The sequence below is a fragment of the Chrysemys picta genome, chromosome 1 (genome assembly GCF_011386835.1).
Source record: "Chrysemys picta bellii isolate R12L10 chromosome 1, ASM1138683v2, whole genome shotgun sequence".
NCBI classification, from domain to species: domain Eukaryota; kingdom Metazoa; phylum Chordata; order Testudines; family Emydidae; genus Chrysemys; species Chrysemys picta.
In genome coordinates this window covers 6061560-6077069 of record NC_088791.1, presented here as the reverse complement: position 1 = coordinate 6077069, position 15510 = coordinate 6061560, and the positions used below count along the sequence as shown (strand labels likewise).

The 15510-nt window shown below is 49.7% G+C and overlaps 1 protein-coding gene across 1 annotated transcript in view; it reads left to right on the top strand.

Moving 5' to 3' along the window:
- The window catches only part of LOC135980945 (uncharacterized), a 266851-nt gene that overhangs the window by 220458 nt on the left and 30883 nt on the right, over window positions 1-15510 (top strand). The window lies entirely within an intron of this gene.

The following is a 15510-nucleotide window of genomic DNA, read 5'->3' as shown; positions in this document are numbered from 1 at the left end:
ACTTTCCACTGCCTCGTCGGCTGGACAAAGACACCGCCGCATGGATACATTCTTATACACAGGTACAAACAAGTTCTACATCACTCCTGACGTATTGAGGTGCAACCCCTCTACGCAGCAATGTACAGGCAGCAATGGGTCGGCCTGTTCCATGTTATTTGTGGAATGTTCCGGTATAGTGTATGTTCTGATATCTGGTGTTCAGTACCTTTTAGGTATGTCTCTTTTTGCAGCATCAGCCCTTTCCTTGCCAGCGTCTGTGAGCAGGGCCTGCCTCTGGCTCACAGCTTAACTTTGCTTTATGTTAGCGAAGTCTTGACCATTACTTTAGTTCAGGCCTCAGGCCTCATACCGGGCCTCTGATACCAAGGTGTATATCTCAGGGCCTCCTCTTACTACAGCCCGTAACAAGAGACTGACTTTTTTGTTCTAATTCAATATAAAGGTGCACGAGTGATAGTGAGCAGGGGCTTGTTTACACTAGAAAGTTGTAGTGCTTGAGCTCTACTAGTATAGTTCAAGCAGTACAACCCCCCTTGTATGGGGACAGTCATATCAGTATAACGGTGCTTTATACCGGTACAGTGAGGGGAATAAGCTATATTGGTGTAAGACACTTGTATGAGGCTATAACTGTGTGCACAGTAGACATTGTGCTGGCACAACTATTAAGGGAGATGTAAATAAATGCATCCCTACCCAAAATAGTTCTAGAACTACCAAGAACTGTGTGCAGACCAGGCCTTTAAACGTTAGGAAACACCAGAATGAAGGTTGCTTGTACACCCTTAGCACAGTGTCATTATGCGTATGTCTTATGATACAGACTCACGGGTGTGGCCTTGGGGTCAATTCTCTTCCCCTCTGCATCAGTTTCCTCCAAACTACCAGGGGAAGTGGTGATTTCTCCATCTCTTGATTTCTTCCAATGAAGACTAGATACCTTTTTGGATTCTGCATTGGTCCAAAACTAGTCACTGTGTTATACAGGAGGCCTGTAATGACCAGAGAGGGGAGGGTCGGCAAGGGGAGGAGTGTCACATTAGATGATCTAATCGTCTCTACTGTCCTTAAAGTCTAGAAATCTCTGAAAACCTGAGTGTGGCACATTGATCAGCCTCTGATGTTTTCATGAGTAGCCTGCTTGATCCCCAGAGCTAACAGTGAGTGAGTGTGGGGGGGGGGGGGGGGTTGATACAGGGGGAGCAGCTCAAACATCCAAAGGGGCTGGCCAGGGGCAGGACATTAGCCCTGCAGTGCAGCGGTGGGAGTGGCAGTGACATCACAAGGGCCTTTTGCAGCACCTCGGCTTATTGGTCAAAGGAGGTCGGGAGGCGGTGACCTCACAGAGAGTCCATGGCAAGGGCCAGGCAGGACAGGCTGCAGGGCAGGGGCAATCTCAAGGACCCCCCTTGGTTTGCTGCAGCCAGTCTCCTTCCCGAGGTCTCCCCTTGAGGCCTGAGGGAGAATTCAGATTCAGGTACGTGAGCGCGAGGAGGAGCCTCTTCGGAGTTTCCCCCTTTCCCGCTACTGATTTAGCTGGAAAACAGCCGTCCCTGTGGAGAAGGTCAGAGCCTCCGAGTGGTTTGGAACCTGTTCAGCCTGAGTCATCTGGTGCCGGCCAAATTCTAGGCACGGGAAACACTAGGTTAAGGTGGAAGAATTTTTGCCTCACTTAGGCCTTTGTCTCCTAGAGTCACTGGGGACATTGGGGTTTGTGTCTCTTCATTTCCCTTTTCCCTGCTTCCCTCCCTCCACAGGCGAGGGGGGGGCTGCTCTCCAGCCCTCCTTGTGGGAGGCCCTCACAAAGCGATGGGACAGGAAGAGTGCTCTGACAGTGATCCCCACTGGTGAGCTGGGCCATCCTTTGGGCCATGTGGTGAGACCCCTCAGCCTCCCGCCCCGCAGAATGTGAAAGCTGATTGGCTGAACTGGGAGTTAAAGCTGGACGCTTTCTACTCCATCAGTCACCTGACATGTTAGAGAGTTAAACAGGCTATAGATCTCCTCCTGCAGCAACAGAACGGGCCTGTCCCAAGAGCCCCTCCTTGCCTCTGAGTCCTGATGGCCCCTGATCAGGGCCAGGTGTCTGATAGACAATCATCTGCCTTACATGGGCTTTTTGCTTTTAAATTAACTTCCCATACGTAGCCTGGGCCCAGACTCCCCTTAAAGGGACCAGCAACCCCATGACACCTCTGCACTGACATTCATTCGTCTACATGGAGCTATTTATCTAGGTTTCTCAGTTGGCGCCCATCACCACAGTATCTGAGGGCCAAGTATCTGGGTGTCATTTGTCCTGTGGGGAGGCAATCTCTGTTCCCCGTAACAAGAGACTGACTCTTTTGTTCTAATTCAATATAAAGGTGCACGAGTGATAGTGAGCAGGGGCTTGTTTCACTAGAAAGTTGTAGTGCTTGAGCTCTACTAGTATAGTTCAAGCAGTACAACCCCCCTTGTATGGGGACAGTCATATCAGCATAACGGTGCTTTATACCAGTACAGTGAGGGGAATAAGCTATATTGGTGTAAGACACTGGTAGGAGTCTATAACTGTGTGCACAGTAGACATTGTGCTGGCACAACTATTAAGGGAGATGTAAATAAATGCATCCCCCCCAAAATAGTTCTTGAACTACCAAGAACTGTGTGCAGACCAGGCCTTTAAACGTTAGGAAACACCAGAATGAAGGTTGCTTGTACAACCTTAGCACACTGTCGCTGTGCGTATGTCTTATGATACAGACTCACAGGTGTGGCCTTGGGGTCAATTCTCTTCCCCTCTGCATCAGTTTCCTCCAAACTACCAGGGGAAGTGGTGGTTTCTCCATCTCTTGATGTCTTCCAATGAAGACTAGATGCCTTTCTGGAGTGTGCTTTGGTCCAAAACTAGCCACTGTGCTATACAGGAGGCCTGTGATATCCAGGGTGGGACAGATTAGATGATCTAATGGTCTCTTCTGGCCTTAAAGTCTAGAAATCTCTGAAAACCTGAGGCCTCTCCAAGGGGAGAACTCAGGAAGGAGACTCGTGGCAGCAAAGCCCCGGGGATCTCTGAGATTGCCCCTGCCCTGCAGCCTGTCCTACCTGGCCGTTGCCATGGACTCTCTATGAGGTCACCGCCTCGCGACCTCCTTTGACCAATCAGCCGAGGTGTTGCAAAAGGCCTTTGTGATGTCACTGCCACACCCACCCCTGCACTGCAGGGCTAATGTCCTGGCCCTGGCCAGCCCCTTTGGATGTTTGAGCTGCTCCCCCTGTATCCTCCCCGCCCCACTCACTGTTAGCTCTGGGGATCAAGCAGGCTACTCATGAAAACATCAGAGGCTGCTCAATGTGCCACACTCCGGTTTTCAGAGATTTCTAGACTTTAAGGCCAGAAGAGACCATTAGATCATCTAATCTGTCCCACCCTGGATATCACAGGCCTCCTGTATAGCACAGTGTGCCGGAGCAGGGAGCGGGGCGGATTTGACCTGGGAATGTGGCAAGGGAGTTAAGGAAGATACCTGAGATGTAACCTGAGCCAGGAGAGACGAGTGATAGTGAACAGGGACGGCTGTTTTCTAGCTAAATCAGTAGCGGGAAAGGGGGAAACTCTGAAGAGGCTCCTCCTCGCGCTCACCCATCAGTTTCTTCCAAACTACCAGGGGAAGCAGCGGTTTCTCCAACTCTTGATGTCTTGCAGTGAAGACTAGATGCCTTTCTGGAGTGTGCTTTGGTCGAAAACTAGCCACTGTGCTATACAGGAGGCCTGTGATATCCAGGGGTGGGGGTGGGGCGAGGGGAGGGGTCAGATTAGATGATCTAATGGTCTCTTCTGGCCTTAAAGTCTAGAAATCTCTGAAAACCTGAGTGTGGCACATTGAGCAGCCTCTGATGTTTTCATGAGTAGCCTGCTTGATCCCCAGAGCTAACAATGAGTGAGTGTGTGAGTTTCCCCTTTCCCACTACTGATTTAGCTAGAAAACAGACGTCCCTGTTGAGAAGGTCAGAGCCTCAGAGCGGTTTGGAACCTGTTCAGCCTGAGCCATCTGATGCCGGCCAAATTCTAGGCCCAGGAAACACTAGGTTAAGGTGGGAGAATGGCTTAACCACAAGATCTTGCATGATCTAAAACATAAAAAGGAGTCATATAAAAAATGGAAACTCGGACAGATTACAAAGGATGAATATAGGCAAATAACACAGGAATGCAGGGGCAAGATTAGAAAGGCAAAGGCACAAAATGAGCTCAAACTAGCTACAGCAATAAAGGGAAACAAGACTTTTTATCAATATAATAGACGCACGAGCAGGGCCGGCTCTAGGTTTTTTGCTGCCCCAAGCAAAAAAAATTTTGGCTGCCCCCCATACCAGCCCTGGGCTCCTCGCTGCATCCCCCTGCCACACCAGGCCTGTGCTCTCACTCCCCGCACCCGCACCCCCCTGCCGCCCCAGACCTGGGCTCCTCCCTCCCCCCCCACCATTGTCCCCCACACACACCTCCTACCGCCTCAGCCCTGGGCTCTCCCCCCCTCTCTCATAGAATCATAGAATCATAGAATATCAGGGTTGGAAGGGACCTCAAGAGGTCATCTAGTCCAACCCCCTGCTCAAAGCAGGACCAATTCCCAACTAAATCATCCCAGCCAGGGGTTTGTCAAGCCGGGCCTTAAAAACCTCCAAGGAAGGAGACTCCACCACCTCCCTAGGTAACGCATTCCAGTGTTTCACCACCCTCCTAGTGAAATAGTTTTTCCTAATATCCAACCTGGACCTCCCCCACTGCAACTTGAGACCATTGCTCCTTGTTCTGTCATCTGCCACCACTGAGAACAGCCGAGCTCCATCCTCTTTGGAACCCCCCTTCAGGTAGTTGAAGGCTGCTATCAAATCCTCCCTCATTCTTCTCTTCTGGAGACTAAACAATCCCAGTTCTCTCAGCCTCTCCTCATAAGTCATGTGCTCCAGACCCCTAATCATTTTTGTTGCCCTCCGTTGGACTCTTTCAAATTTTTCCACATCCTTCTTGTAGTGTGGGGCCCAAAACTGGACAGAGTATTCCAGATGAGGCCTCACCAATGTCGAATAAAGGGGAACGATCACGTTCCTCAATCTGCTGGCAATGCCCCTACTTATACAGCCCAAAATGCCGTTAGCTTTCTTGGCAACAAGGGCACACTGTTGACTCATATCCAGCTTCTCATCCACTGTGACCCCTAGGTCCTTTTCTGCAGAACTGCTACCTAGCCATTCGGTCCCTAGTCTGTAGCAGTGCATGGGATTCTTTCATCCTAAGTGCAGGACTCTGCACTTGTCCTTGTTGAACCTCATCAGGTTTTTTTTGGCCCAATCCTCTAATTTGTCTAGGTCCCTCTGTATCCGATCCCTACCCTCTAGTGTATCTACCACGCCTCCTAGTTTAGTGTCATCTGCAAACTTGCTGAGAGTGCAGTCCACACCATCCTCCAGATCATTAATAAAGATATTAAACAAAACCGGCCCCAGGACCGACCCTTGGGGCACTCCGCTTGAAACCGGCTGCCAACTAGACATGGAGCCATTGATCACTACCCATTGAGCCCGACGATCTAGCCAGCTTTCTATCCACCTTACAGTCCATTCATCCAGCCCATACTTCTTTAACTTGGCGGCAAGAATACTGTGGGAGACCGTATCAAAAGCTTTGCTAAAGTCAAGAAATAACACATCCACTGCTTTCCCCTCATCCACAGAGCCAGTTATCTCATCATAGAAGGCAATTAGGTTAGTCAGGCATGACTTCCCCTTGGTGAATCCATGCTGACTGTTCCTGATCACTTTCCTCTCCTCTAAATGTTTCATAATTGATTCCTTGAGGACCTGCTCCATGATTTTTCCAGGGACTGAGGTGAGACTGACTGGCCTGTAGTTCCCCCGATCCTCCTTCTTCCCATTTTTAAAGATGGGCACTACATTAGCCTTTTTCCAGTCATCTTGGCCCTCCCCCAATCGCCATGAGTTTTCCAAAATAATGGCTAATGGCTCTGCAATCTCACCCGCCAACTCCTTTAGCACCCTCGGATGCAGCGCATCCGGCCCCATGGACTTGTGCACGTCCAGTTTTTCTAAATAGTCCCGAACCACTTCTTTCTCCACAGAGGGCTGGTCACCTTCTCCCCATACTGTACTGCCCAGTGCAGCAATCTGGGAGCTGACCTTGTTCGTGAAGACAGAGGCAAAAAAATCATTGAGTACATTAGCTTTTTCCACATCCTCGGTCACTAGGTTGCCTCCCTCATTCAGTAAGGGGCCCACACTTTCCTTGATTTTCTTCTTGTTGCTAACATACCTGAAGAAACCCTTCTTGTTACTCTTAACATCTCTTGCTAACTGCAACTCCAAGTGTGATTTGGCCTTCCTGATTTCACTCCTGCATGCCTGAGCAATATTTTTATACTCTTCCCTGGTCATTTGTCCAATCTTCCATTTCTTGTAAGCTTCTTTTTTGCGTTTAAGATCAGCAAGGATTTCACTGTTTAGCCAAGCTGGTCGCCTGCCATATTTACTATTCTTTCTACACATCGGGATGGTTTGTTCCTGCAACTGCAATAAGGATTCTTTAAAATACAGCCAGCTCTCCTGGACCCCTTTGCCCTTCATGTTATTCTCCCAGGGGATCCTGCCCATCTGTTCCCTGAGGGAGTCAAAGTCTGCTTTTCTGAAGTCCAGGGTCCGTATTCTGCTGCTCTCCTTTCTTCCTTGTGTCAGGATCCTGAACTCGACCATCTCATGCTCACTGACTCCCAGGTTCCCATCCACTTTTGCTTCCCCTACTAATTCTTCCCTGTTTGTGAGCAGCAGGTCAAGAAAAGCTCTGCCCCTAGTTGGTTCCTCCAGCACTTGCACCAGGAAATTGTCCCCTACACTTCCCACAAACTCTCCTGCACCCTCCTTCCGCCACAGCCCTGGGTCACTGGTAACTTGCTCCCAGGGCAGGTCATTCAGCAGGAATTTTAGGTGTGCACAGAACACAGACAGGATTGGTTGCCATATGGTTACAGAACTGCAGTGAAGTGGAACAATTTTCAGGTTGTGTGATTGGAGGATATCTGGATGCATATTATAAGACTGTCCTACATAAATGAGGAAAAGTTGAGGTGCCTTTATTATTCTTTTGTTCCACTCTTTCTTTCTATGGGGAATTTGCCAATGCAATATCACTGTCTTCCTTTTAAATAAACAAAGAGAAAAAAGGCAATGGCTGTTGAAAATAGCAATTCCAGTCCTAATAACCACTGGGAAGCATTTCTTGCTCATTTTATCCTTCTTTTTCTACAGCAAGTTAAAGTGGATCAGTATATTTGATTTGGGAGAAATGAAGTAACAGATGCCCAAACTGAGCTTGAGCACTCCTGAATTTTGAGGTGTTCAAATCTGAAGGCAGGTGCTGGGGCGGTGGCTCCACAGGGGAGCACGGCAGCATGTATGCAGCAGTGGGTCTGGTGCTGCGCGAAGCCAGACACACTGGTCTGAGTGGCACGGTAAGGGGGCTGGGGGGTTGGAGAAGGGTAGGGGTTCCAGGAGGACTGTCAAGGGACAGGGAGCAGGGGGTGTTGGATGGGGCGGAGGTTTGGGGGGGCTGTCAGGGTCAGGGAGAAGGGGGGGAGTTAGATGGGTCAGGAGGTTGGGGGGAGCAGTCAGGGGACAGGCAGCAGTTGGATAGACATGGGAGTCCCAGGGGTTTGTCGGGTGACAGGCAGGGGGTGGGGTCCTAGGGCGGAAGTTGGGGGGGGGTCTCAGGAGGGGGCAGTTGGGGACAAGGAGAAGGGAGACTTAGATAGGGGGTGGGGTCCTGGGGGGCAGTTGGGGCAGGAGTCCGGGGGGGAGGTGATCAGGGGACAGGGAGCAGGCGGGTTGGATGGGTTGGGGCTTCTGTGGAGGGCAGTCAGAGGGAGTGGATGGGGGCAGGGTGGGGCTACCCTCCCTCCCCGTGGAGTGTCCTATTTTTTGAATGTTAAAATATGGTATCCCTGCCCTTCCCAGCGCAGCTCTCCATTCACTGCCTGCTGCAGCATGAGGTCTCAGCTACCTCCCTCCCTCCACTTTTTCCTGTTGGTAGTGGCCAAGGGAATGCTGGGAAATGTAGTTCTTTCCCTGCTCCAGGGCTGGCTCTATAGGCAGGGAGCTAAGCAAGGAACTACAGCTCCCAGGGCCCCCTGTTGGTTCTCAGCTCCCAGGCTGGATCCCTGCCGCCCCTGCAAGTGGGCTGCCCCAAGCACGTGCTTGCTTTGCTGGTGCCTAGAGCCGGCCCTGAGCACGAGGAAGACCAAGGACAGGGTAGGCCCACTGCTCAGTGAGGAGGGAGAAACAGAAACAGGAAACTTGGAAATGGCAGAGATGCTTAATGACTTCTTTGTTTCGGTCTTCACCGAGAAGTCTGAAGGAATGCCTAACATAGTGAATGCTAATGGGAAGGGGGTAGGGTTAGAGGATAAAATAAAAAAAGAACAAGTTAAAAATCACTTAGAAAAGTTAAAAGAACAGGAGTACTTGTGGCACCTTAGAGACTAACCAATTTATTTCAGCATAAGCTTTCGTGCTTGCAAGTCACCCGGGCCTGATGAAATGCATCCTAGAATACTCAAGGAGCTAATAGAGGAGGTATCTGAGCCTCTAGCTATTATCTTTGGAAAATCATGGGAGACGGGAGAGATTCCAGAAGACTGGAAAAGGGCAAATATAGCGCCCATCTATAAAAAGGGAAATAAAAACAAACCAGGAAACTACAGACCATTTAGTTTAACTTCTGTGCCAGGGAAGATAATGGAGCAAGTAATTAAGGAAATCATCTGCAAACACTTGGAAGGTGGTGTGATGTTATGAGTGTAAAATAATATTTCATTGAAAGATGACAGGGCCAGAAAGAGTTAATTAACTCAGACTGACCTGACCCATGGGTGAATTGTAGAAACTTGTTAGGAAGATATGTAAATAAATAGAGCTTTGAAATGCAAGTCTGCATTGTTAGAGATCTCAAGGGTAGATGTTTGCTTAGGTCTTGTGATGTAAGCAAACAAGTCTTGTCTATTGCTGTAACTTTAATTCGAAGATCAAAAAGGAATATTAACCTTTATGATGATACTTGAGTGAAACAGTATTATTGTCTATATGTCTCTTTGAAGGTTGTGGTAACCTGTATTTGAACTGTTTAATGGACAAATTACCCTGTGCTAATTGCCAGGATGTTTGGAAGGAGAATTAAGCCTATGGTTTTCTCAGGCCGAAAGGCTGCTGGAAATGTATAAGAACCCTGGGACATGATTCTGCTTCGTCTCAGATCTGCTTTGGGTTTCAAGAGGGGGAAATCTTAAGCCACAAGGATTGAGATCCCCAGTAACTGACTGCAGTCACCCTGAATATGGACATTGGACTATAACCTAGGGACTATATCTAAAAGGACTTTTGGCAACTACAAGCTCACCTCTGCTATGTATCTGAACCTCAAGAATTGAATTCAAGTCTTTCTGTATATTGATCTTTTAACCAACACTCTCTCTCTCTTTTCTTTTTTAATAAATTTTAGTTTTGTTAATAAGAATTGGTTATTAGCGTGTATTTTGGGTAAGATCTAAGTTATAATTGGACCTGGGTATGTGGCTGATCCTTTGGGATTGGAAGAACCTTTTTTTTTATATGATGAAGTAAGATTTTCAGTAATCATCATCGTATCTGACAGGTGTGTCAGGCCTGAGGCTGGGTACTTTAAGGGAACTGCGTTGTTTGGACTTCTAAGTAACCAGTGAGGTACTATAGAAGCTGTTTTGTGCTGGCTTCATAAATCTAAGTATTGGAATATCCACCAGCGTTTGGGGTTGGTCTGCCCCGTTTTGTTTGCAGTTCACCCTGATTGAGTGACCTCAGCTAGCTCCCCTGGGCAGCACCGTCACAGGTGGTAAGGTGATAGGGAATAGCCAGCATGGATTTGTAAAGAATAAATCGTGTCAAACCAATCTGATAGCTTTCTTTGATAGGATAACGAGCCTTGTGGATAAGGAAGAAGCGGTGGATGTGGTATACCTGGACTTTAGAAAGGCATTTGATACAGTCTCGCATGATATTCTTATCGATAAACTAGGCAACTTAGATGGGGCTACTATAAGGTGGGTGTATAACTGCCTAGATAACCGTTATAACTACTCAGAGAGTAGTTATTAATGGTTCCCAATCCCGCTGGAAAGGTATAACAAGTGGGGTTCCGCAGGGGTCTGTTTTGGGACCGGCTCTGTTCAATATCTTCATCAACGACTTAGATATTGGCATAGAAAGTACGCTTATTAAGTTTGCGGATGATACCAAACTGGGAGAGATTGCAACTGCTTTGGAGGACAGGGTCATAATTCAAAATGATCTGGACAAATTGGAGAAATGGTTTGAGGTAAACAGGATGAAGTTTAATAAAGACAAATGCAAAGTGCTCCACTTAGGAAGGAAAAATCAGTTTCACACATACAGAATGGGAAGAGACTGTCTAGGAAGGAGTACGGCAGAAAGGGATCTAGGGGTTATAGTGGACCACAAGCTAAATATGAGTCAAGAGTGTGACACTGTTGCAAAAAAAGCAAACATGATTCTGGGATTATTAGCAGGTGTGTTGTGAGCAAGACACGAGAAGTCATTCTTCCGCTCTACTCTGCACTGGTTAGGCCTCAAGTGGAGTATTATGTCCAGTTCTGGGCACCGCATTTCAAGAAATATGTGGAGAAATTGGAGAGGGTCCAGAGAAGAGCAACAAGAATGATTAAAGGTCTTGAGAACATGACCTATGAAGGAAGGCTGAAAGAATTGGGTTTGTTTAGTTTGGAAAGGAGAAGACTAAGAGGGAAGAGTGCTCTGACAGTGATCCCCACTGGGGCTCTGGGCCATCCTTTGGGCCATGTGGTGAGACCCCTCAGCCTCCCGCCCCGCAGAGTCTGAACGCTGATTGGCTGAGCTGGGGGCTAAAGCTGGACCCTTTCTACTCCATCAGTCACCTGACAGCTTAGAGAGTTAAACAGGCTGTAGATCTCTTCCTGCAGCAACAGAACAAGCCTGTCCCAAGAGCCCCTCCTTGCCTCTGAGTCCTGATGGCCTTTGATCAGGGCCAGGTGCCTGACAGACAATCATCTGCCCTACATGGGCTCTTTGCTTTTAAATTAGCTTCCCATCAAGCAGCTCAAACATCCAAAGGGGCTGGCCAGGGGCAGGACATTAGCCCTGCAGGGCAGGGGTGGGTGTGGCAGTGACATCACAAGGGCCTTTTGCAGCACCTTGGCTGATTGGTCAAAGGAGGTCGGGAGGCGGTGACCTCACAGAGAGTCCATGGCAAGGGCCAGGCAGGACAGGCTGCAGGGCAGGGGCAATCTCAGAGACCCCCCTTGGTTTGCTGCAGCCAGTCTCCTTCCCGAGGTCTCCCCTTGCGGCCTGAGGGAGAATTCAGGCTCAGGTACCTGAGCGCGAGGAGGAGCCTCTTCGGAGTTTCCCCCTTTCCCACTACTGATTTAGCTGGAAAACAGCCGTCCCTGTGGAGAAGGTCAGAGCCTCCGAGCGGTTTGGAACCTGTTCAGCCTGAGCCATCTGGCGCTGGCCAAATCCTAGGCACAGGAAACACTAGGTTAAGGTGGGAGAATTTTTTCCCCACTTCGGCGTTTGTCCCTTAGAGTCACTGGGGACATTGGGGTTTGTGTCTCTTTTGTTTTCCCTTTTCCCTGCTTCCCTCCCTCCACAGGCGAGGAGGGGGCTGCTCTCCAGACCTCGTTGTGGGAGGCCCTCACAAAGCGATGGGACAGGAAGAGTGCTCTGACAGTGATCCCCACCGGAGCTCTGGGCCATCCTTTGGGCCACGTGGTGAGACCCCTCAGCCTCCCGCCCCGCAGAGTCTCAACGCTGATTGGCTGAGCTGGAGGACTAGTGACAGGAAGGAGACTCAGGACCTTGTTCTCTTTTAAGACCCAACAAATAAGCCACAACCAATCATCTCCTTGATTAATTGTGCTGCTCCTCTCCATTAATTGTCTCTGAGGTATTCTTGATTCTCACTAATGTTTTAGTTCCTCTAAAAGATTTGTTGAATTATTACTAAGAACAGTGGTTCGGCCCAGGTTTCAGAGTGGTTGGCGTGTTAGAGACTAACAAATGTATTTGGGCATACGCTTTTGTGGGCTAGAACCCACTTCATCAGATGCATGGAGTGGAAAATACAGGAGCAGGTATAAATACATGAAAAGATGGGAGTCGCCTTACCAAGTGTGAGGTCAGTCTAACGAGACAATTCAATTAACAGTAGGATACAAAGGGAGGAAAAATTACTTTTGTAGTGGTAATGAGAGTGGCCCATTACAGAGAGTTGACAAGCAGGTCTGTAGCTCATTTGAGACCACTTTATTCTGGCTCTGTCACCTTTCAATGCGATATTATATTATACTCATAACGTCACACCCCCAACACAAAATGGATGCAGGAAGGGATGACACAAACATCACTGACTGCATCCCAAAAGCTCCCCATCCTGGTTCTGTCTCACTACAGCTTGTACTTGGTTAGAAGCCGTATCCGTGTATAACAGAAATGTTTTACCAAACTCATGTTCAATAACATGATTGAATCTCTTTACAAACTTAAGGTAAAACTTGGTTAGAAAAATAGTGGATTGGATCTGCACTTGCAGCATGGTTCCTGTATGTCTTGTGTGATCTTGCCAAGAGCTAAAGAACATAGCTACTTTTTCCATACAAGCTTTGGCAAATGTTTGGAGCCCAGTTAACATCAAGTTGATGTAGATATTAATGTTGTCCATAGTATAGAAATCTTGGCATTTAGCCATGAAAGCAATATGGTAGCATGCCTCAGTTTCCCTTTTTATACAGCACGTCAGGTCTGGAATGTCTTTTCTCCTGTGAAAAGTTCCAATACTGTTTACAGGCATTAACAGTGCAACATTAGCATTACAAGGCCTTTTAACATAGAGTGTGTTCTCATGTATTCCTCTTAACATGTTGTGACGGAGCAGGGAGCGAGGTGGATTTGACCTGGGAATGTTGCCTGGGAGTTACATTGAGCTACCTGAGTTGTACCTACAAGCTCTGCTGTAGACTGCGTTCGTATTGTCCGATAAACCTTCTGTTTTACTGGCTGGCTGAGAGTCACAGTGAATCTCAGGAAGAGGGGTGCAGGGCCCTGACTCCCCCATACTCCATGACAACTTCTCTCCCCCCTTTAAGACTGAACTGAGAGGGGTCACAAGGGGAGACCTCGGGAAGGAGACTGGCTGCAGCAAACCAAGGATGGTTCTGGTTCTTCTGCGGGCGGCATCCGGCTCAAGGGGGGGGGTCTCTGAGATTGCCCCTGCCCTGCCTGACCGTTGCCATGGACTCTCTGTGAGGTCACCGCCTCCCAACCTCCTTTGACCAATCAGCCGAGGTGCTTCATTCTGGTGTTTCCTAACGTTTAAAGGCCTGGTCTGCACACAGTTCTTGGTAGTTCTATAACTATTTTGGGGGAGATGCATTTATTTACATCTCCCTTAATAGTTGTGCCAGCACAATGTCTACTGTGCACACAGTTATAGCCTCATACAAGCGTCTTACACCAATATAGCTTATTCCCCTCACTGTACTGGTATAAAGCACCATTATACTGATATGACTGTCCCCATACAAGGGGGGTTGTACTGCTTGAACTATACTAGTAGAGCTCAAGCTCTACAACTTTCTAGTGTTAACAAGCCCCTGCTCACTATCACTTGTGCACCTTTATATTGAATTAGAACAAGAGTCAGTCTCTTGTTACAGGGGAACAGAGATTGCCTCCCCACAGGACAAATGACACCCAGATACTTGGCCCTCAGATACTCTGGTGATTGCACCAACTGAGAAACCTAGATAAATAGCTCCATGTAGACGAACGAATGTCAGTGCAGAGGTGTCATGGGGTTGCTGGTCCCTTTAAGGGGAGTCTGGGCCCAGGCTACGTATGGGAAGCTAATTTAAAAGCAAAGAGCCCATGTAGGGCAGATGACTGTCTGTCAGGCACCTGGCCCTGATCAAAGGCCATCAGGACTCAGTGGCAAGGAGGGGCTCTTGGGGTAGGGTTACCATCCGTCCGTATTTCCCCGGACATGTCCGGCTTTTGCGTCTCTAAATAGCCGTCCGGGAGCAATTGGTAACAAGGTTAAAATGTCCGGGGTTTTTTTCTCCCTTGCCTCCCTCCCTCCCTTCCATGCAGAGTGTGGCTGCTGATTGGGCGGCTAGGCCGATTGACCCACTCCCATTGGCCTCCAGCAGCCAGAGCCCTCCCCTGCTCCCCCCTCCCTCTCTCTGTAGTCCTCTGTAACACACAAACCGACCCACGTGGAGCCAGAATGGTAAGAGGAGTGAGGGGGGGCGGTCAGGGAGTGGGGGAGTGTTGGATGGGTCCCCAGCCTCCACCTGCCACCCCCCCTCCGTGGGTCCCCCCGTCCCTGTCTGCCTCTCGCTTGTCTGCTGTGCTGGCTCTGGCAGTACACGCAGACAACTGCTGTCTGCTGCCCCCGGGTCCTAGTGCCCCCATCCACTAATGGGAAGACAGGCTGCCCTTACCCTGCCCTTCCACCCTAGCCCTGAGCCTCTCCAACACCCCAAACCCCCAAGCCTTCATCCCCACACACCCTAATCCTCTGCTCCATCCCTGAGCCCCCTCCTGCATCATGAACCCCTCATCCCCAGACCCACAGCCCTCACCCCTGCATCCCCTCCTATCCCCAAACTCCCTCCCAATCCCCCTCCCTCTTCCCACACACCCCCTCCTGCCCTCAAACTTCCTCCCAAAGCCTGCACCCCCTCCCTTTGCACCGCCTCTCACCCCCAAACTCCATCCCCGAGCCTGCACCCCTCACCCCCTCCTGCACACCCACCCCCTGCCCCAGCCCGGAGCCTGCACCCAGCACCCAAACTCTATCCCAGAACCTGCACCCCTCCTGCACCCTAATCCCCAGCCCAGGACCTGCACCCCAGACCTCCTCCCCCCACCCAACCCCCCTCCCAGAGCCTTAGGCAGGTGGGGTGGGGGGTTCTGGGCACCACCAAAATTTCTACAACCCTGCCACCCATGCGAGTGGATAAGGGTCAGGGCAGTCAGGGGACAGGTAGGGTCCTGGGGGGGGGGCAGTTAGGGTAGGGGTTCTCAGCAGGGGACAGTCAGGGGACAAGAAGCAGGGGGGGTTGGGGTTCTGAGGGGAGCAGTCAGGGGGTGGGAAGTGGGAGGGAGTGGATGGGGCGGGGCTAGGGCGGGGCTTCCCCCCCCCCGCCCAGTGTCCTCTTTTTTGTTTGTGGAAATATGGTAACCCTATCTTGGGGACAGGCCCATTCTGTTGCTGCAGGAGGAGATCTACAGCCTGTTTAACTCTCTAACATGTCAGGTGACTGATGGAGTAGAAAGGGTCCAGATTTAACCCCCAGCTCAGCCAATCAGCTTTCACACTCTGCGGGGCGGGAGGCTGAGGGGTCTCATCACATGGCCCAAAGGATGGCC